This window comes from Miscanthus floridulus, chromosome 1, assembly GCF_019320115.1.
Source record: "Miscanthus floridulus cultivar M001 chromosome 1, ASM1932011v1, whole genome shotgun sequence".
NCBI classification, from domain to species: Eukaryota; Viridiplantae; Streptophyta; class Magnoliopsida; order Poales; family Poaceae; genus Miscanthus; species Miscanthus floridulus.
In genome coordinates, this window is record NC_089580.1 from 21190443 (window position 1) to 21213018 (window position 22576).

Sequence of the window (22576 nt, forward strand, 5' to 3'; positions counted from 1 at the left end):
TTTTGGCTGACCCTCCTCCATATAAAATATGTTGTTGGATATCACACCCCAGAATTGCAAATTTTGGGTTGTCCATAAAAAAAACTAAAAACATAATTTGTTTTAATAGTTTCATAAAACTTTTCAAGCTTAGTTTAGTTTAGCACAAATTAGTTGTAAAAAAATTGTGGACTTTCAAACTTTTCCGAACTAATATGACGGGCTTGTGCTTTCTTCTATCCCTGCCACGCTTTCTTCGTCCACGCGCGTAAGGGCGCGCGCTTTCTAATAGTACCATACCAGCTGGGCCAGTATCAATGGCAAACCTTAATTATCAGGATAGAGAAATGTGCAAATTTACAGTCTTTTGCGCATGTAAAATATTTTTTCACTCCCTATATTCACTACTACCAAAATGATTTGTAGCAACGTCTTCTTTTTTTAGGGCGGCTATCCAAATGAGCCGTCCCTACAAAACCATTTATAGGAGCTGCTGATGTTATCAATCGGCCCTACAAATGGCTCGATTTGTATGGGCGGCTCGGATTTGTAGTAGACGCCGAATACTAAAAATTAAGCATAAAATTTTGAATTTTTTTAAAACAACTTTGGATTGAGAAATAACCAAAATAAAAGATGTAGATCTCGAAAAGTTATAAAACTTTGTTGTTTACAAATTTTTCATTTGAAATCATTTACTGCTACAAAATGCCGTTTGAAATCCAATTTTAAAATTATTGCAGAACTTTGATTTCTTTTTTTAATCTGTGGCTAAAACTTGTAACTAATCTTTCTCCCTCATACTAACTTTAAATTTGATGATTTTTTCTAAAATTTTCTAAAATTATGCTCTATCAATTTATTGTGTTCTTACAGCTATTATTGTGTTCATCTTTTCATATGACTGTGTTTTATCTATTTGAGTTTTGAATTTCAAAAATGATAATTTCAAACGTCATTTTGAAATAATAAACGACTTCAGCTGAAAAAATCATGAACATAAAAGTTGTAGATCTCGAAAAGTTATAGAACTTTGTAGTTGACAACTTTTTTATTTGAATTCATTTTGTCAAAGAAAACTACGTTTGAAGTTCTCAAATTTGAATTTCAAAATTTTCAAATGATCTTGAATGGAGGAACAATCAAAATAAAAGTTGTAAATCTTAAAAGGTTATATAACTTTTTAGTTGGCAACTTTTTTATTTGAAATCATCTTCTCAAGGAAAACTATGTTTAAATTTCTAAAAATTTGAAATTTGAAATTTTCAACGACCTCGGATGGACAGACAGCAATAACGAAAGTTGTAGATCTCGAAAAGTTATGAAACTTTATTGTTGATTTTTTTATTTGAAATCATCTTGTCAAGAAAAACTACGTTTGAATTTATTAAATTTGAAATTCAAATTTTGTAAACAACCTTGGATGGAGAAACTACCAAAATAAAAGTTATAGATCTCGAAAAGTTATAAAACTTTGTAGTTGATAACTTTTTCATTTGAATTCGTTAAGGCCTCAAACAATCAATTTAAACTCAGTTTAGGATAATACGTGGGGAACCAAAATGCAATATAGACACAATTGAGTTTGAGGTGTAGTGGTAGAAGATGGTACGCGCGAGGGGGGAGGTCGCGTGTTTGAATCCCCGCAGTCGCGAAGCGCACGAAAATGCCGCGACTCCGACGGCGTGGGCGGGTGGCTGACCGGTGGGGCTTCTCCGGGTTAAAAACATTTTTCCTATTTTTTTGCTATTTTTTGGGGTTTGAAATCGCAAATTTTGAAAAGCCGCTCCTACAAATCTTGAGGCGCCTCTACAAATTAGGGATTTATAGCCACCCCTTCGTAGGGACGGCTGACGAAACCGCCCCTACAAATACCCCTGAGCCGCCCCTATAAATGAAATTGTAGTAGTGATTACCATTGTTTAAATGGTAGTGAGGTTTCTTTAATTTGCACTCTTGTACATACATACATGTGTGATAGGCCGATAGGCCGATAGGCCGATTGGCTACAGCGCTAGAGAGGAAACGCATCTCTCGTTTGTTAGTGGTTCTTTAGATCTAATTTGTTTAGTTTTATTCCATACAAATATATTAGCAAAATCAAATGATTTCCGGTCTTAAGTTTGTTGTCTATGATGACTTCAGTGATGGACATGACGTGGTCATCGTTACGGGTGTCGATTACATCGGTAGCAATTTGTGGAAATTATATGCTAGGGTAAGGATGTTCTTTGGCACTTCCCACGGGGACAGTAACTCTTGGTCATCAACCTCATTGTGAATGATCGCAAAGAGAAAATCAAGTGTCTAACATGACAGATCAATGGCTGGAGATGCTGAATCCATAGCCTATGCTGTATCCAAAGTTCCAAACCTAACAATTCAATCAACGATGTTTTTTTTCATCGATGTGCTTTGGATATTGGATCTTGCGGTATGTCCAATGTTATGGGATTGATAGGTGGGTTTAATATGAGCGCTGCACTCTAGTTTTGGTGTTTAACGCGACTCTGTTCATCTAGAGGATTCGACTGTGTCGAGAAAAATCACTAGGGAAGAAGATAATGAAGAATCTATGCAGAATATTGTTTTTTCTATTTCAAAAATTTTATGTGTATTTGAGATATACGATACCGAGTTTTAATGTAATTCTCCTTCCCTTAAAAAACTATCTATGTCATATACAATAGTATTTTTTTTAGGTATGACCAGGAGTTCACAGAATTATATATGCTTCAATTTCTGAAGAGAAGTTAAAATACATATGGGCAAACTCCTCCCACTTATTACCTTAAGCTAGATTAATTTCTTTTCATATTACCTTAAGCTAGTCTAGTTACCTTGCTACTAGAATAATCTAGTTTATTAATAGTTTTTCTTTTTTTTTGGCGGAAAAAAGAAACAACCTTAGGCTAGAAGCTAGATGTCTAAGGTTAGCACTAGACCACTACGTACATTGAGTACATCCTAATTTGTACACCACAACAAAGTCTATCTCTTTCTTTTTTTGAATCGTCTAGCCAACAACTGGTTGTTTTAGCCCTTCTCAACAACCAGATGTTGCCCATATATTTACACTGTCTTATTACTATATTTACACCGTCTTATTATTATATTTACAATAATTTTCTTTAGTATAAATCATTGGATACAGTGATGTAATTTAAGGATAATCGTAGATCTTAGATAAATATATGTCAAATTTATAAATTATTTTTATGGACCACAGATATTAGAGAAATACATGTCAAATATGTTAAATTCTTCCCAAATTCTTCATAAATTAAAAAAAAATCCAACGGTGGTGCATGGCTGCATCCGTGCCGCCGTGTGCCTGCGTGCATGCATGCTAGCTTGCTGCTGGGCCGCCTACCGTGAAGCGACAGCGGTGATTGGAGTAGGGACTGGGGATCGACATCCAGCGCCATCGCCCATCGGACGGCCATCGCATGCTATGGACGGCCGAAAATCCGTTTGCTGCCTTCTCCCAAAACAACCGCATGACGGATAGCAAATCTGTTTTTTTTTTAAGAGTTTTACCTCAGCTTTTATAGAAAGCAACAGTATCAAATGGTAACTGCTGGGGTTACCAGCTACAGAAGAACATCATCAAAATACACCCTATTACAAAGACTAGATCTCAACAATGTCTGATACAGCAATGGTATTCGGTTGGAAGCTCTTCATCCATTTTATGATAGCATCTTTGGCCTGATCAAAGGTCTCCCTGTCTTCCTCCTTCAGCAACAGACTCCACTTCTGCATCAAGGATATAGCACAATAGATGACATCAGAAGGAGCTTTAGGAAATTTTTTCTCAATCTCCATCTTGTTCCTAGTCGTCCATATAGCCCAAGAAAACCCTGCAAACATGAACATGATTATTCTTCTAGGAAAGGGCCCTTTGCCCTGAATCCAGAAGCTAAACTCCTCCAAAGAATTAGAAGCATGCAAATTGAAAACTTCCTCAATCACCCTCCAAACAAACTTAGCAACGTGGCATTTAAAAAAAGGTGATCCACAGATTCAGACTTCCCACAGATGCAGCAACCCTTACTGCCTTTCCACCCCCTCTTGATAAGACTTTGCGCAACCTGCAACTTGTTAAAAATCTGCCACAAAAAGAATTTGATTTTCAAAGACAATTTGGCTTTCCAAATATATCTAGCCATCCTACTAGCCACCCCACAATCTGTCAAGAACCTATATAGGGATTTAGTTGTGAACTTTTTACTGCTTTCAAGAGCCCAAACGATCGACAGAATCATGATTAGAGTTGAGGCTTACAGCCTGAAGATCTTCTAGCAGACCCAACCATCTATTATATTCATCCACAGAGAGAGTTCTCCTAAACTCTATTACCCATTGATCCTCATCAAGGTAATCTACAACTGAGATGTTAGGTTCTCTAACCATTTTAAACAGATCTTCATACAGGATATAGAGAGGAACATCATGTAGCCAACAATCAGTCCAGAACTTGCAGTTATTCCCATTTCCAATTCTAAAAATCTCCCCCCCCCCCCCCCCCCCCCCCCCCCCCCCCCCATTTAAACAGATGTTTGATCTTATGGAGACCCTGCCAGAACTGGGAACTCCCTTTTATATTTGAGTCAAAGAAGCTTCCCTCAGACATATACTTAGCCTTGACTAGCTTAAACCATAGCTTATCTGGTTCCTGAAACATTTTCCATATCCATTTGACTAGCAAACAATCATTCATAATTCTAGTGTTTATAATCCCCAAGCCCCCTTGGTCTTTTGGTCAAGTGACCATTTCCCATTTAGCCATATGGTATTTAAAATTGCCACAAGCTCCTTGCCAAAGGAATTTAGCTCTAATACTATCCATTTGTTTATGCACCCCATCCTGAAGATAATAGAAGCCCATGCAATAGATAGGGATACTACTCAAGCAAGAGTTGGTAAGAATATGTTTGCCCCTAGATGTTAAATGTTTTCCTTTCCAAGGGTCCAATCTCTTATAGATTTTCTGGACAATATGATTAAAACCAGCAATAGTAATTTGAGAATCACTAACAGGTATCCCCAAATACTTAATAGGTAATTCTCCTAGAGCACAATTTAGCATATTAGTCATATGTTCTTTCTCCCCTTGAGAAGCCCCAAACACATATACCTCACTCTTGTGGAAATTAATCTTCAAACCAGATAACCATTCAAAACAGTATAAAACCAGTTTTAGATTAGTGATTGAATGGTCAGACCCATCTATCATCAGAACAGTATCATCCGCATATTGGATGTGTGAAATCCCCCCAGGAATGAGATCATCTAAAACCCCTTTAATATGATTTTTATGAACAGCTTTGTCTAATATAACCCCTAAAGCATCAGCTACCAAATTAAAAAGAAGTGGGGAGAAAGGGTCGCCTTGTCTAAGCCCCCTATATGTTCTAAAATATGAGCTTCTTTCTCCATTAACGTTCACACAAACTCTACCCCTTTTAACAGTATCCATCACCCATTTGATCCATAAAGGAGGGAACCCTCTCTCTACCAAGATTTCTTCCAAAAAGTCCCATCTTACCCTGTCGCATGCTTTCTCGAAGTCAATTTTTAGAATCAAACCCCTTCTTTTAGATCTCTTCAACTCATGTAGGACCTCATGAAGCACCACTACCCCTTCTAAAATGTTTCTCCCTTTCACAAATCCAGTTTGATTCTTCCCAATGTATTTTTGAGCAATAGGCACAAACCTGTTTGTGAGAACCTTGGTGAACCATTTATAATCAACATTAAGGAGACATATAGGTCTGAACTGTTTAATTGTATTAGCTTCCTTGAGTTTGGGAACCAATGTGATAACCCCATAATTAAGTCTTTTGATGTCCAACAAACCTGCCCAAAAGTCTTTGAACATAACAAGAATGTCCTCTTGATTGATTCCCAGAAATGTTTATAAAAGGAAACTCCAAACCCATCAGGTCCAGGTGCAGAAGATTCTTTCATCTCCATTATTACAGACTTAATCTCCCCCAGATCAAAGGTTTTAATCAAAGTGGCTTTATCTTCCTCTTTCAAGGAAAAGTTAACAGGCCAGAAATTACTCCCCAACTTTAAAGAGCAGGCATCACTATGACCAAACAACCTTTTGTAGTAGTCAATCACATGATCAGTGATCCCCTTTTGTCCTCTAACTTCACCATTGTCAGATTCCAGGTAAGCAATATTATTCTTTCTCCTTCTTCCATTAGCAAATTGATGAAAGAATTTAGTATTGGCATCCCCTTTCAAGATCCAATTATCACCAGCCCTCTGTTTCCAATAAATTTCCTCTAAGTTATTCAGCTCCTCAAGTTGTTTCTCCAAATCAATTCTCTCCTCCCACTCCATCATATCAAGAAGTCTACTTTCAGCCAACAGATCAATCTCCTGAATTCTCTTAGTTATGCATAATTTGTTCTCCCTTTGAGTACCAATCAGATTCAAGTGCCAACCTCTCAAATACTTTCTAAGAGCTTGAAGGCATCCATTTTAAATGTCCAAAGAATATGTCTGATCTTTGAACTTAGCTCTGAAATCCTTCCATTTATCAGAAACCATACCTTAAAACCCTTCCTTGTGGAGCCATTGTTCTTGGAAGAAGAAGTATTTTGGTCTGGGATTCCCCTGATCCCCAGAATCCAAAATCAGAGGGCAGTGGTCAGAGCCCACCCTGGCTTTTGACCATGTAGAGCACTTAGGGAATTTGTCCTCCAATCATCTGTTGCTAAAATTCTGTCTAGTTTCACTAGGATAGGCTGTTTTTGTTTATTAGACCATGTGAATTTAACACCGGAAACAAAGATCTCCCTGAGTTGAAATCTCCCAATGAAGTCATTGAATAGAGCCATCAATCTCTGGTTCCCTTGACCAACATTTCTCTCTTTATCATTCCTAATTAGATTGAAGTCATCACCCAATAAGATGGGTAAAGACTCCTTATCGTAGAAATCAGCCAGCTCCTGCAAAAAATCTCCAGAATTCTCGTGTTGAGCAAGCTCATATACATTGATGACCCAAAACCTGAAGTTTGATGATCTAATTCTAATCTGAGCAGCCAGAAAGTAGCTAGTCATCTCAACAAGTTCAATTTCAATATCATCATTACAAATGCTCAAAATCATACCCCCTGAGTGACCCCTAGCAGGAGTCCAATGCCAGCTAAAATCCTTGTTACGAGCCATCTCTCTCAGCTCCCAATCTTCGAAGTCCTGCTTGATGGTTTCCTGCAGAGCAACAATATCCAACTCCTCTTGTAGAATATGTTCTTTGACTAGATTCCTTCTGTAAGATTTCCCCAAACCTCTAACATTCCAAAAAAGAATCCTCATTGAGAAATTTGAATAGCAGAGGTATCATTTTTATCGTCCACATCTCTGTCACTACTCTCACCCCTAAGAGAGGACTGAGAATGATTCCTTTGAATATTGGAAATGACCTCCATGGTCAAATCAGCTAACTGTTCATCATTTTGAGGGGCATCCCTAAATTTTTGTTTCTCAAGAAAACTTTTGTAATTAGCTTCAGCAATAGCTGCCCTAGCATTCTCCTCAACCCTGAAAACATCTAATTGTTCCTCTAGATCCTCTACTTCTATATCTAAATCAATAATGACTTTTCCCGGAGCATCATTAGAGGTATTATTTAAAATCGTAAAAGGGTTCTTAGAAGAAGTACCTGCTGTGTCGTTCAAGGCTTTGATCCTGTTAGCAGCTTTGGTAGCAATCGGAATCCCGTCCCTAGGGACCCTACTGCTAGTTCTTGTAGCCACCATAACTTGCTTCCTGGTACCCTTCCTCTTCTTCTTAGACTTAGACAATTGCCACCCAGCAGTTTCCTTTTCAGATCCGAGTCCTTACTGAGCACTGACTGAGAGTCCATCATATCTTCGGCTTCAAAAACATCAAAATGATGTGAAACCCCTTTACTGATGTCAGAACTGTCCAGACCCCCACCTTTGTTGGCCCCCGAAATCAGTGACTCTTCTTGGGTTAAAGCCTCAGTTGGATCAGTCTCTATTGCCTCCGAAGGAAGGGTCAATTTTGGCCATTTGTTCTTGTACATAAGGTAGCTCCCATCCAGACCATGCACAACGATTTGTCGCTCATTATCGGATCTCAAGGTATTATCCCCATCAGCAACATTGACAGGCATTTCCACAGAACCCTCGTCTCCCCCTACTTTTGTTTGCTGATTAGCCATCAGCCGATCCTTAGAAAGATCTGGGAATTATGCAATGTTTCCCCCCTGCACCAGACCAATTTCTGGATGAAAAGCCGCAATAGGCGTGACTAGAGTACCCATGTTTCTCATGTTAACGGACTCACTGTTTTCATCCCCCCAGCTGTTGCTCCATAGAACCATCCCTCAAATCTTTTTTTTTTTCGACGTTGTTATGAACACCGAAGCTCAATGACCTCGCGGCGAGCACGTCTCGACGTCGCCATGTCCCTCCCGGCGACGAAAGGGTGCGCGAGAAGCTCCACGACAGTCGCCCTCTTGCGGTGGTCCTTTTGCAAGCACGCGGCCACGAAACCCCTGAGCTCCGGCGACGCTGCGCCGTCCGGCAGGGTAGGCGGCTCGCCGAAGCAGATGACCCACATGAGAGCAGGCCAGCTTGGCGTCTGCCCTGGCGGAAACAGCGGTACCGCCCCATGGCTAGCTCCATGATGGTCACCCCGAGGCTCCACACGTCGGCGGCATAGGGGTCGGCTCGGTCCGCCACGAGAGAAACGACTTTTGATCCACTTCGAAATTTGGCTTTAGTTCCGGTATTTTTCTCGTTCGGAACTAGAGAAATTTTTAGTCCCGGTTGGTAGCTCCAACCAGGACTAAAGGTCTCCTAACGGTTACTGCAGCAGACTTTTGCTGCAGGGGATCTTTAGTCCCGATTAGAGCTACCAACCAGGACTAAAGGTTAATTTTTACTCTCGGTTGGTTTCTCCAACCGGGAGTAAAAGTCTACTTCTGGCTGGAGACTCCGTCCGAGACTAGAAAGGGACCTTTATTCCCGGTTGTTGTCTTCAACCGGGACTAAAGATCCCCTCCTATATACTCCTTCTTCCTCTCCGAGCCTGAGCCACTTCGAGCTTAGTGTTCTTGCTTCATCGCCAGTAATCACAAGATTTCTTCGATTCCTCCATCGATTCTTCGGTTGTAAAGGTTATCAACTTTATACTCTCATGTTTCACTAATATCATATCTCATTTTGTGAATTAGATATATGTGGTTTTTTATGGTAGATTTTTTTTATTTGTAAGCCATTTAAGCTTAAAATCACTTTAAAGTTTGTATATTTGGATGAAGGAAGGTTAAAGTAGTTATTCAAAACTAGTATTTAGCTTTCATTTCTAGCATGCATAGCACACTTCATGGTTTAGAGATATAGAGAATTTTAGAGTTTTTTTAATTTTATTTGTTTATAAAATGAGAAATTTATATTATATTAAAAATGAGTATAGAGAGTAGATAACAATTATTTTCGGGTCCTTGGTCTCTCATCGGGTTCTAAAGCGACTGAGGCCGGACCTCCCTCTCATTGCATGCGGCAAGTGTGAGGAAAAGATTATGATAGAGTATCGGGTGAGGAAGGAGTGTCTCAACAAAGGCCGTATCTTCTACAAGTGTCCGGATCGTAATGTGAGTTATTTTGTCGTATTTGATTATTATGGTTAATTTATACTTATTTTCATGATGATTGTGATTAAAGTTTTAATTTTTTGTTTTAATTTTAGTGGGATGGCACTGGATGTTTAGGCTGGTACTGGGAGGAAGAGTATGTTGAACACGTGCAAAACTCTTTTGCACAGGCGGCTATGGCGGCTGATGAGGCAGTGATCCTGCGGAAGAAGTCCATAGATGTTGAACAAACGCATGATCTGTCTGTTTTAGTTGGGATTGGTCGCGAAATCCTTATGCTGCTGAAGTGCATTTTAGCTTTAGTTTTTTTAGTGGTAGTTGGGATTGTCTACATTGTAGCGAGACTTTCATAAATTAATTCTTTGTGTGGTGACATGCATATCGTATAATTAACTAATTATGTTATAGGTTTTAATATGGTATGTATGTCATGTAATACAGATGAGCCAGCATTAGATGTACAATGCTGATCGCCGCTCCCAAGAGTTCATTGAGAGCGTGCATTCTTTCTTACGTGTGGCCGAGGTAAACAAACGCGATGGTTTCATGTGCTGCACATGTGTCATATGTAAGAATTTAATGGAATATGCTAGCTCAAGGAGTCTTCATTCACACTTGTTAAAGTCGGGTTTCATACCAAACTATATTTGTTGGACGAAGCATGAAGAAACAGGGGTTGTAATGGAAGAAGGTGAAGAAGAACAATAAGACGATGATGACATTATTGCTGAATATGGTGCCTTCAATGATACTGCAATGGAAGAAGCTAAAGAAGAGGTAGGGGCAGAAGATGAGCCCGCTGATGATCTTGGTTAGACCATTCGCGATGCACAAAGAGAATGCGAAAGTGAAAAGGAGAAGATCAAGTTCGAGTGCATGCTAGAGGATCACAAGAAATTGCTATACCCAACTTGTGATGCGGGGCAAAAAAAAGTTGGGTACCACACTGGAATTACTGCAATGGAAGGCAAAGAATGGTGTATCTAACAAGGGATTTGGAGAGTTACTGAAAATCCAAAAGAAGATGCTTCCGAAGGATAACGAATTGCCCACCACTACGTATGAAGCAAAACAAGTAGTCTGCCCTTTAGGATTAGAAATCTAGAAGATACATGCATGTCCTAATGACTGCATCCTCTACCATGGCGAGGAGTTTGAGAAGTTGGATGCATGTCCGGTATGTCATGCATCGCGGTATAAGCTCAGACGAGATGACCTTGGTGATATTGAGGGCGAACGTCCCATGAAAAAAATCTCTACCAAGATTATATGGTATGCTCCTATAATACCACGCTTGAAACATCTGTTAAGAAACAAAGACCATACAAAGTTATTGCGATGGCACAAAGAAGACCGTAAGGTAGATAATATGTTGAGACACCCTGCTGATGGGTCCCAGTGGAGAGCAATCGATAGAGAATTCTCGGAGTTTGCAAATGACGCAAAAAACTTAAGGTTTGCTTTAAGTACGGATGGTATGAATTCTTTCGGAGAGCAGAGCAGTAGTCATAGCACTTGCTCTGTTACTCTATGTATCTACAACATTCCTCCGTGGTTATGCATGAAGCGTAAATTTATTATGATGCCAGTGCTCAACCAAGGCCCAAGACAACCTGGCAACGACATCGATGTGTACCTGAGGCCACTAGTTGAAGAACTTCTACTTTTGTGGAACAGACTAGGTGTACGTGTGTGGGATGAGCACTTTGACCTGCGAGCATTGTTGTTCATAATAATCAATGATTGACTTGCTCTAAGTACTCTTTCAGGACAATCAAACAAGGGATATAATGTATGCACGCACTATTTCGATGACATTAAAGGTATATTCTTGAAAAAATATCGAAAGGTCGTGTACCTTGGCCATCGTCGATTTCTTCCTATGAATCATCCCCTAAGAAAGAAAGGCAAGCATTTTAAAGATAAGGCAGACCACCAAACCAAGTCGGGCAAACGAACTGGTGAGGATGTACTTAATATGATCAAGGATGTGAAAGTAGTATTTGGAAAGGCACATGGCAGCGAACCTGTTCCAAACGACGTCGACGGTCACGCACCCATGTGGAAGAAGAAGTCCATATTTTGGAAGCTACCCTATTGGCAAGTCCTAGAGGTCCATAGCGCGATCGACGTGATGCACCTGACGAAGAATCTTTACATGAGCCTGCTAGGCTTCATGGGTGTGTATGTGAAGCCTAAGGACACATTTCAAGCACGACAGGACCTACGGTGTTTGAAAGAACGAGACAACCTGCATCCAGAGAAGACAGATGATGGACGTCATTACTTAAGTCCTGCTAGCTACACTCTTAACAAAGAAGAGAAGGAAAGCATGTTTGAATGCCTAGCAAGCATCAAGGTACCATCTGGATTCTCCTCGAATATAAAGGGTATAATAAATGTGCCAGAGAAGAAATTCCTAAACTTAAACTCCCATGACTACCACGTGCTCATGACGCAGTTGCTTCTAGTTGCATTAAGAGGAATTCTACCTTCAAATATATGTCTAGCCACCGTGAATCTATGTGCATTCCTCAATGCAATTTCTCATAAGGCAATCGATCCAATGGATCTAGCTAAACTACAGAATGATGTGGTTCAATGTATTGTCAGCTTTGAGTTGATGTTCCCTCCTTCCTTCTTTAATATCATGACACACCTCCTAGTTCACCTGGTCAAGGAGATTAACATTCTCGGTCCTGTGTTTCTGCACAACATGTTCCCCTTTGAGAGGTTCATGAGAGTCCTAAAAAATATATTCACAATCGTGCTCGGCCAGAAGGAAGCATCGCTAAGGGCTATAGAACAGAGGAGGTTATTGAGTTTTATGTTGACTTTATTCCCGACCTTGACCCAATTGGTGTTCCTGAATCACGACACAAGAGGAGACTAAGTGGAAAGGAGACACTAGGAAAGAAACCATATATTGATATGCAGGACAATTATTTTAATAAAGCACACTACACAGTTCTGCAAAACTCCTCCTTGGTGGATCCGTATATCGAGACATATAAAGAGTTGCTCCGATCCGAGTTTTTAGAGAAGTCTTAAGCTTGGATTACGCGTCAGCACATGGAAACTTTTAGCGACTGGTTGCGAAAAGAATGTCAGGGTGATGAGAGTATTGATGAGCAACTGTATTTATTAGCTAGGCAGTCATCGTGGCATATCCTCACATACAAAGGGTACGAGATAAATGAGAATATATTTTACATAGTAGCCCAAGATAAAAGGAGCACCAACCAAAACAGTGGTGTCCGCATAGATGCCACTGACCCTAATGAAAATAAGCAAACATATTATGGCCACATAGAGGAGATATAGAAACTAAACTATGCACCTATTTTTAAGGTACCTTTGTTCAAGTGCCAATGGGTAAAGGCAACTGGAGACGGGGTAGCAGTCGACAACCAGTATGGAATGACAACCATGGACCTCAATTATATTGGGTACAAAGATGAACCGTTCGTCCTTGCTAAGGATATGAATCAGGTGTTCTATATCAAGGACATGTCTACAAAACCGAAGAGAGAGAAAAACAACAACGACCCAATCAATGAGCCAAAGCGCCACATAGTTCTTTCAAGAAAAAGAAACATTGTCGGAATTGTAGACAAGTCAGACATATCAGAAGATTATGAAAAGGATGACCGAATTCCATCCTTCACAGTGAACAAACACCCAAGCATTCAGCTAAATGATGAGGACACTCTATGGTTACGGTGCAATCATAACCAAGGAATATACGTAAGAAGAAGTTCACTACTGTGCCCGTTTGATATATATAGTGATGTTTAATAGTGTGTATTAGAGGTATTATGTAATAATTGTGAATTCAGAGATGTTTATTAGGTGTTTCTTTTTTTTCTATGTTCAGATTAAATTTATGTTTGATGGTGGAATTTCCATGTCGCTTTTTGGACAATGAGTGATGAAAAATGAAAAGATTTATGTTAAAATGATGTGAAAACAAATTTTCAATCGAAAACAAAAGTTTTAATGGTTTAAATTAAACACTACATTTTTGCATTAACAAAATAGTAATTATTAATTACATTATGTTTCAATATTTATAAGAAAAAACACAAAACTTTAGGTCACACAATTTTCCTGTGTGCAATAAAGCAAAAGTAAATCCATATTCTTTTAAAACAATTTTATGCCTGGTATTTAATTTACTATACAATTAACAAGACTTTAACATTTTATAGAAAAAATATAAAAAAAACAAATGGAGCTTGAAACGGGTGGGAAGTGAAACTGCAGTCCAACTTTAGTCCTAGGTAGATCTACCACCCGGGACTAAATGTGGGCTGCATTTTTTACGGCCCGCCAAAATACACCTTTAGTCCCGACTCGTAATACCAGCCGGGACTAAAGATAATACATTTAGTCTCGGCTGGTATTACCAGCCAGAACTAAAGGTCTTTTCGTCCCAGGCGTTTACAGGAGCCGGGACTAAATGTCCCTCCCCTATATAAGGTGGCCATTTCTTCTTCCTCCTCACTGTTCGTCTTCATCGTCCATCGCCACTGCCGCCGCCGTCGCCCTCGTCACCGTCGCCCGTGGCCACCTCTTCGATGCCACGCGGCTCTTGCCGCCGCAGAACCCCGTGCGCCTCCTCCGCGATGGCTGGCCGGCCGCCCCAACACCGGCCGCCCGCGCGCCACCAACGCCGCCGTAGAACCTCGCCGTGCGCCTCCTCCGCGACGGCCGGCCGGCCGCCCCAACGCCAGCCGCCCCTTACGCCACCAACACCTCCGGCCCGTACTGTGTATTGATATATATAAATTTGTTATATATATATATATTAGAGAGTTATAAATTTGTATTGTTATATATATATATATATATATATATTAGAAAGTTATAAATTTATATTTTTATATATATATTTGTTATACATCTATATTAGAGAGTTATAAATTTGTATTGTTATATATATATATTAGAAAGTTATAAATTTGTATTTTTATATATATATAAATTTGTTATACATCTATATTAGAGAGTTATAAATTTATATTGTAATATAGATAAATTTGTTATACATATTAGAGAGTTTTAAATTTATATTGTTATATATATAAATTTGTTATATATATCACTTGCCAATAAATATTTCTAGAAAATAAGAAATCAAAGTTATGCTTTGGAGACTTGAATTTTGAGTGTAGTTATTTAATTAATTTTAAGCACATGACTCGATCTATTTTATAGATATATGGTTTTTATTTTTTATAGATATATCTAGTGGTGTAAAAGCTAGATGGCTGACCCGAGAGACAACATGGATGAAGAAATGATGGATATTATCAACACCGACACTCAATTTGCCGATGGTGACCAGCAGGATGTAGATGACGGAAGTCAATACCTGGCTCTTGAAAATAAGCAAGAAAATATTGTGCAAGAAAATACTGGCGAGGTATATATATTTATATATATATTTGAATATCTATCATCTGTTATGTGTACACATGATATTTATTTATTCTTTTTTATACGTAGCCCTCTGGATCAATGACCACAACGGCGAAAAGCAAAAATATTCAAGGCCCGAAAAAGCCATTGGAGGGGCGCTACATAATATCGGAATTCAATATCGAGACAAGCGAACCACTTGGTCCACATGCAAGGAAATTCGTGCAATACTGTGGGTACCTTGTAAGGGACAGATTTCTGATTAGTGTCCATGAATGGAAGCAAAAGATCAACGAGCCTCATGTTAGTTTTGTCTCTGATCTTGATAAGAATTTAATTTGAGATGATATCCTTCAACATTTCACGTTGCAAGCGGATGATTATGATGATATCAACGATGATGAATTGAAGGAGCTAGTTCGAAAGTGGGCTATGAAGAAGATGGCCACATAACTCCAGACTTGAAAGAAATCCCTATACATGAAATACGTCAAGAAAAACCTAACGCACAATTTCAATACTAGGGGCCCGCTCGCGAAGTTAAGGCCCTACTGAAATGATTTTGTACAGTACAAGACATTGGAAGAGAGTGAGGAACGGGTGAGAAGGAACTAAGAGAATGCTCAACAGAAGGTATACCACTATGGCATAGGATCAGGTGGCTACGCGACTACCATTCCCAAGAGGGAAAAAATAGAAGCGAACATTCTTGCCAAGGGTATCACACCAGAATCACTCAATTGGCCCAAACGCGTGAAGAATTGGTTTTTCGCTCATGGGAGAAGATTGGACCTAAAGATCGAAAAGCTGGTTCATGGCTGAAGGGTCGAGATGGCGACTAGAGGGGGGTAAATAGTCTTTTCTAAAACTTAATCGCGTCGGCTAACCGATACAAATGCGGAATTAAAACTATCGGTCTAGCCAAGACTATACCCCACTATAAATGTTCACTAGCACCTTGCAAAGATAACAATTATGCAACAAAGGTGCCGGGCTAGTTAGAGCTCTCCTAAACAATTCTAGGAGCAAGGTTACACAAACCTATGCCACTAGTACTTTAAGCGACAAGGGAGCTCCTACACATGCTAGTAAGCAAAAGCACAAAGCTAACTAAGCTCACTAGCAATGCTCAATAACAAGGCAACCAATGCCTAATTAGAGAGCGCAAATACTTAGCTACACAAACTAAGCAATGTGACTAACAAGGTTACTAAAACCAAATTAGCCATGCAAGGGAGCTACTTCTATGCTACACAAGCAAGAAGGTAATTAGCAAGCTACACAAGCTATCTAATTACAAGAGCAACTACACAAGCTTAATATGTATAAAAGTAATTGCAAGCTTGTGTAATGGGGATGCAAACCAACGGGAAGAATAAGGTTGACACGATGATTTTTCTCCCGAGGTTCACGTGTTTGCCAACACGCTAGTCCCCGTTGTGTCGACCGCTCACTTGGTGGTTCGGCGGCTAATTAGCATCACCCGCTAAGCCCGCACGTCGGGCGCCGCAAGAACCTACCCCTTGAGTGAGGGTAGCTCAATGACACGCTTTACTAGAGTTGCTCTTCGCAGCTCCCGCGGGGCGAGCACAAGTACCCCTTACAAGCTCTTCTCCGGAGCTCCGCACAATCTTCTTACGGGCTTTGATGGAGACCACCACCAAGCCGTCTAGGAGGTGGCAACCTCCAAGAGTAACAAGCACCACCGGCTTGCAACACGATCACCTAGTGCCACTCGATGCAACCTCACGATGCAATCGCACTAGAATCGCTCTCTCACTATCGGATGAACACTATCATGTATGTGTGAGATGGAGGGCTCCCAAGCACTACTACACAAGCCACCAAGGCTCTAGTGTGCTCAGCTGCCGGCCCAAGGCCGGCCATGGCCTCTATTTATAACCTCATGGGCAAATAGAGCCGTTACCCCTTCACTGGGCAAAACTCGGGCCGACCGGACGCTTTGGTCCGATCAACCGGACGCTGGACCTCAGCGTCTGGTCACGCGATACTCGCCACGTGTCCCCTGTGTTCAACGGTCATCTTCCGATCCCAACGGTCGTCTGCCGACTGGACGCAGCACTTCAACTGACCGGACGCTGGACCCTCAGCGTCCGGTCGTTTCCAGTAAGCTCCCGAGCATGACCGGACGCGTCTGGTCAACTCGACCGGACACAACCCAGCGTCCGGTGCTTAACCCTAAGCACTGTGCCGACCGACAGTCTGACCGGACGCACCACTTCAGCGTCCGGTCGTTTCGGACTCAGCGTCCGGTCACTGTTAAACAGTGAGACCGAATTCCTTTCTCCTCTATCTTCTTCACCCTTGGTCCAATGTGCCAACCACAAGAATTTGCATCCGGCATAATAGAAAATAGGCATTCCATTTTCTCGAAAGCGCCGAATCTCGCCGAGCAAGCTCGGCGGGAGGGAGAGAGGGACCCAAACCCATCTCAACGCTGCAAACACCACCTCCTTTGTAAATGTGCTAACACCACCAAGTGTACATCATCATGTGCATGTGTGTTAGCTTTTCACAATCATTTCCCAAAGGATGTTAGCCACTCAACTTGCCACGCCACTTGATCCTAGCGACAATGCAAAGTTAGATCACTCGAGTAGCACTAGATGACCGATATGCAAACAAGTTTGCCCCTCTTGATAGTACGGCCATCTATCCTAAACCCGGTCATAAACTTCTCTACACACCTATGACCGGTGAAATGAAATGCCCTAGGTTATACCTTTGCCTTGCGCATTCCATTCCATCTCCTTCAATGTCGATGCAACACATGCACCAACACGATCAACAATGATATGATCCACTTCATATCATCACATGATCATATTGGTTCATCGATCTTGACTCTACTTGCTCTTCACCGTTGCCATCGTCCATCGGCGCCAAGTCTTGCTCAAGCTTCACCGCCACGCGGTCCATCACTCCAAAGCCTTCGACTTGCCCTTCACGCTTGCAACCGGTCCATCAAGCCAAGTCTTGTCTTGATCTTCTCCACCTTGATCACATGACTCAATGTCATGTCTCATGTGCATTTAAGCTCCTTCATCATCACATGTGTGAGCTTTGCAACATCTCCAAGCCATTTTCACCTTCATGGCATATGTTGCTCACACACATGTACCTATGGACTAATCACCTATGTATCTCACATAAACACAATTAGTCCACCTAGGTTGTCACTCAATTACCAAAACCAACAAGGACCTTTCAATGGCCCAAAATTCGAAAGAGCAACACAAAGATTTTCTTATGCTCTACAAGCTAAAGCTATTGGTGCGTTCAGGCCCAATAGAGAGAAGAATGAACTGACGTATGACATCGGGACTGCTGAACACAGTGGCCAAACGAGAGGTTTATGATAGAACATTTCTTGGGAGCATGGTTTCCCTAACGATAGAGATACCTACAGAAGCCAGCAGAGAAGAAAGGATGAGGAAGTAGCGCGGATCAGCAGGTTGGAGGAATATGTTCGTGAGTCACGGAAGGCGTTGCTTCAAGCACAGGAGCACGAAAAAGACATGCAAGCTAGAATGCAGGAGGAAATCATAAAGCAAATGCAAATAGCAATGAGCGCCCAAAGGCAAGCATCAGATCCAGGAATTAACATTAATATTAGCCCCCTGATCAGTTGAAAAGCAGTTGCGCTTCCACGGAGTTGCCAAATCAAGATAACACAATGCTACGTTTCCTCATGGATGACATCACTGCACCATTTACATCATATGAGCTACATATTCCAAAAGAGAATGCCACAATCATGGTGGCTCTTGGTGTTTTTTCTCCTCTAGATCCTACCAAGACACTAAGAATCCATAGGGCAATAATACCACCTGGATATGTTAACGTCTTAGTGGATAGAGTTAACAAAGATTTTAGTGATCTGGCTCTTGACATTCTAGGAGGTGATGGGGAGAAGACTCTAGGAGAAGCAGAGAAGACATTTATACTATGGCGCAAGTGCTACATCGTTATTCCAGGGGTCTCTAGTCCACCGCCGCTTCCTCAACTGCCAGACAATAGATGCGGACAAAAGTGAACGAAACAATTTTTTCACTAATTTTCTATTGACATGCATGATTAATAATAATAATTTTTTATACCTAATTATTTTTTTGTAATCACACAGCAGGGCCTCCATTAACCTAAGTCCAATTATTCAATCTCCAGATCATCATAGTGCTTCGGGCAATGATTATGTAACGCCGCCACCGCCGCCACCTCCAAGGAGGTCTCCAACGCCTCCAAGGAGGTATCCAACGGTTGCCCCGCCTCCCTTGATGACCAAGAAGTAGCCAGCTCCTAAGAGGTCCGCCCCGTAAACGAAGCCGTTGGCCCACCAGCCGGTAAAGAAGAAAGCCTCCTCTAATCCAGTTATTCCCCAAAAACTATCTTACGAGAAAAGTGAAAAGGAATTAAATGCTGTAGTACAAAAATATATGAACAGTTTCTTCAAAAAAGTAAGAAAGCAACGAGAAGCGAGGGAGAACCCAGAGAAACCGTACTTCTACCTACCTCTAGATCTTCTAAGAAAGAAGGTGAACCAGAAAAAGCGGGAATCTCGAAAGACCCTGCCAAAATCGGACTATGACCGCTCTCTCACCAAGTCATTTGAGACAGCATAGAAAAAGACTAGAGCAGGGAAAGATGTTGCACAACTCGGACAACAATCGCAACAATCAGCCTCCCTCTTGTCATTCGTAATGAATATGGTTCAAACTTAGACTTACTGGACATCGCTTTTGAGGACCTGGTTCGGTTTTACGAGGATACTGGTTTGGACCTTGCCCAAGTGCTCGCTGAAGGACCATCTGCTCTAAAAGTAGATCCTTGGAAGAAATTTAAACATGGAAAGAGTCTATATAACCCTGAGGTCTTAGATGAACTGGGTACGCAAATGTACCTGCTAAACAAGTGGTACATGACGACGTGTGAATGGGGAGAGACGACCTTTGTTTCTGTCAGAGTTAGAAACCAACATTACTTCCATGGCGATGACGTTATATATGTCGAGTTTTTAGAATTACACCAACTATGCCACCTGGACTCTCTTGACAAAAGTCTCATTATCTGCTATTGTCTGTAAGTGCGATTATTTTCTACTATTAAAGTGTATATATATAAAGCTATATGTATATATATAAATTATATATCCTTACACTATATTTTTATATATGCAGATATGAGATGACAGAACTCAGAAAGAGAAAGGATAATGATGTTGGTTTCGTTGATCCAAATGTCGTATTTAAACACCCTAATCCCCCGCCTGAATGAAAAGCTGAACTCGCGAAAAATCTCATGAGATTCTTAGTGAACCAACAAAACAAGCACATACTCTTCTCCTACAACTTCAAGTGAGTGTTAAATAATTAATGTCGATCATATGAATATTTGTTCAATTATTTGCTTACTAGCTAAGCTATCTCCCATATATATATGTTGACTCTAGTTAATGTCGATCATATTTATGTATAAAAACATATGCAACAATCACTGGATATTGATGGTCATCGATATGACCAATAGTCGGTTGAGCGTCTTAGACTTGTTAAGAAAAGAGCAAACAGAGTACCAATATATGATAGATATTATCCCAGGGTAATTTGGTCTCTCTAGCAACTATATATACCTCGATCTCTTAACTGCAACAATTATTAAAGGTCAAATTAATTTTTTATTTTATTGGGAGCAGTGTTTGAAAAAGTTTCATTGAGAAACACCACATGAAACATTGCAAAACGTCACTGGATGTAATCGCACACAAAGTAAGTACTAGCTATATTTATATATATAATTCAATTAACACGATGCATGTTTTCAATTCATCGGATCTTTTTTCTCATAAAAGTGAGTTCTGATGCAAGAACAGGGGACCAACTACTGCGGATACTATGTTTGCGAGTTCATCATGACGTACTCAAAAAGAACTCCTGAAGAGATCCTTAAAGTACGTTATATAAATATATTCATATATTCATAATTTCTTTTATTGCTCATATATAAGTAATCACGTGACCAACACACAATACTTTTTCTTTAACTTTTATTGAAGACTCTATGGTTGAAAGAAAAAGTCATACGATATGACCAACTGAAAGTAATTCAAGAGACCGTAGCAGGATTTCTTAATGACCAGGTCAAACCCCGCCGACGAGTTCTACAATAACATGAACGAAACATGGAAGCCAAACCAGATAGAGTGAATTTGTTATCCCAAAGATATGATAGAATATACAATGCATGCTTTATTTGTAATATATATATACATATTATATGTACATAAAATAACATATAATATATGTATATGCATGTAATATATACGTTAGTTTCATACTTTAGTTTATACAAAATGTTCGAACATTATAAGCGTGTAGAATACGTATATTATTAGCAGTGTAGAATGCGTATTCGAAAACCTATTCAAAAACCAAAATGAATCGTCAATTAAAAATAGAAACAAAAAAAACTTTAGTCCCGATTTGCCGAGAGGCCTCTTTAACACCGGTTGGTATTACCAACCGAGACTAAATGTGCCAGGACTAAAGAAGAGATCCTTTAGTCCTGGATTCGTGCTCCTGGTTGAAAAACCAGGACTGAAGAGATTTTCCAACCGGATGTACAGCTTGTTCTGTACTGGTGCGCGTGGCCGTCCTGCAGCCGCTCCGTGTCGAAGCGCTCGGGGCTCATGTATGCCGGCGTGCCCTTGTAGGCGGCGCAGTGTTCGCCGGCTCGGGAGACGACACTGGCGATGCCGAAGTCCGCGAGCTTGACCTGCCTAGCTCTGCTGACTAGGAGGTTCGCCGGCTTGACGTCACGATGAACGACGCGGCCTGAGCGGAGGTAGGCGAGAGCGGACAACGCCTGCGCCGCCACCTCCGCCACCGCTCCCTCCGGGAGGCCTCCGTGACCGACGACGAGAGAGTCTAGCGAGCCGCCGTCCATCAGCTCGAGGAGGAACGAGACGTCACCGGAGGCCGTGAATGATCTTTAGCGCGTAGAGCGCCGACGTGCCGCAGTTGAGAGACCTTGTATACGGTGCCGCCATTGCCACGGCCTAGGATAGCGAGCCTCTCTCGAAATCAGACGGGCGGAAGTCACCGTGCCGTGCCACGGACGTGGACGGCTTCGGCGCAGCGATTGGTGCCAAGGCAGGGTATCGAGAGGAGCACGAGGGCATGTCGAGCGTGAGGTTTAGCTGTGGCAGCCTTCTCTCTCTTGCCGTTGCCATTTTTGAGTGCTTGACGATGTGTGTTTAGTGGAAGCAAGGGCTGTTTTGTTTATATAACAGGCGGAACTACGGAAGTCTGCACGATTGAGCACCAAGAGTCCAAGATTTGATCATTTCAAGCAAAACTAATGCCACATCCGCTATCCAGCTCAAATGCTTACCACGGTAGTATTGTTTGGAGTATCCAATAGCAACGCAGGAGAGAGAGGTTATGTTAAATGCGATCGAGGCTATAAGAGAGATTAATGTGGATCCGTGAACCGTTCACCTTCAGAAATT

The 22576-nt window shown here is 41.0% G+C and overlaps 1 pseudogene; it reads right to left on the minus strand.

The window, feature by feature from the left end:
• Positions 1-8378: 8378 nt before the first annotated feature.
• On the minus strand, positions 8379-22297 carry LOC136475480 (mitogen-activated protein kinase kinase 9-like; annotated as a pseudogene).
• Positions 22298-22576: the final 279 nt, after the last annotated feature.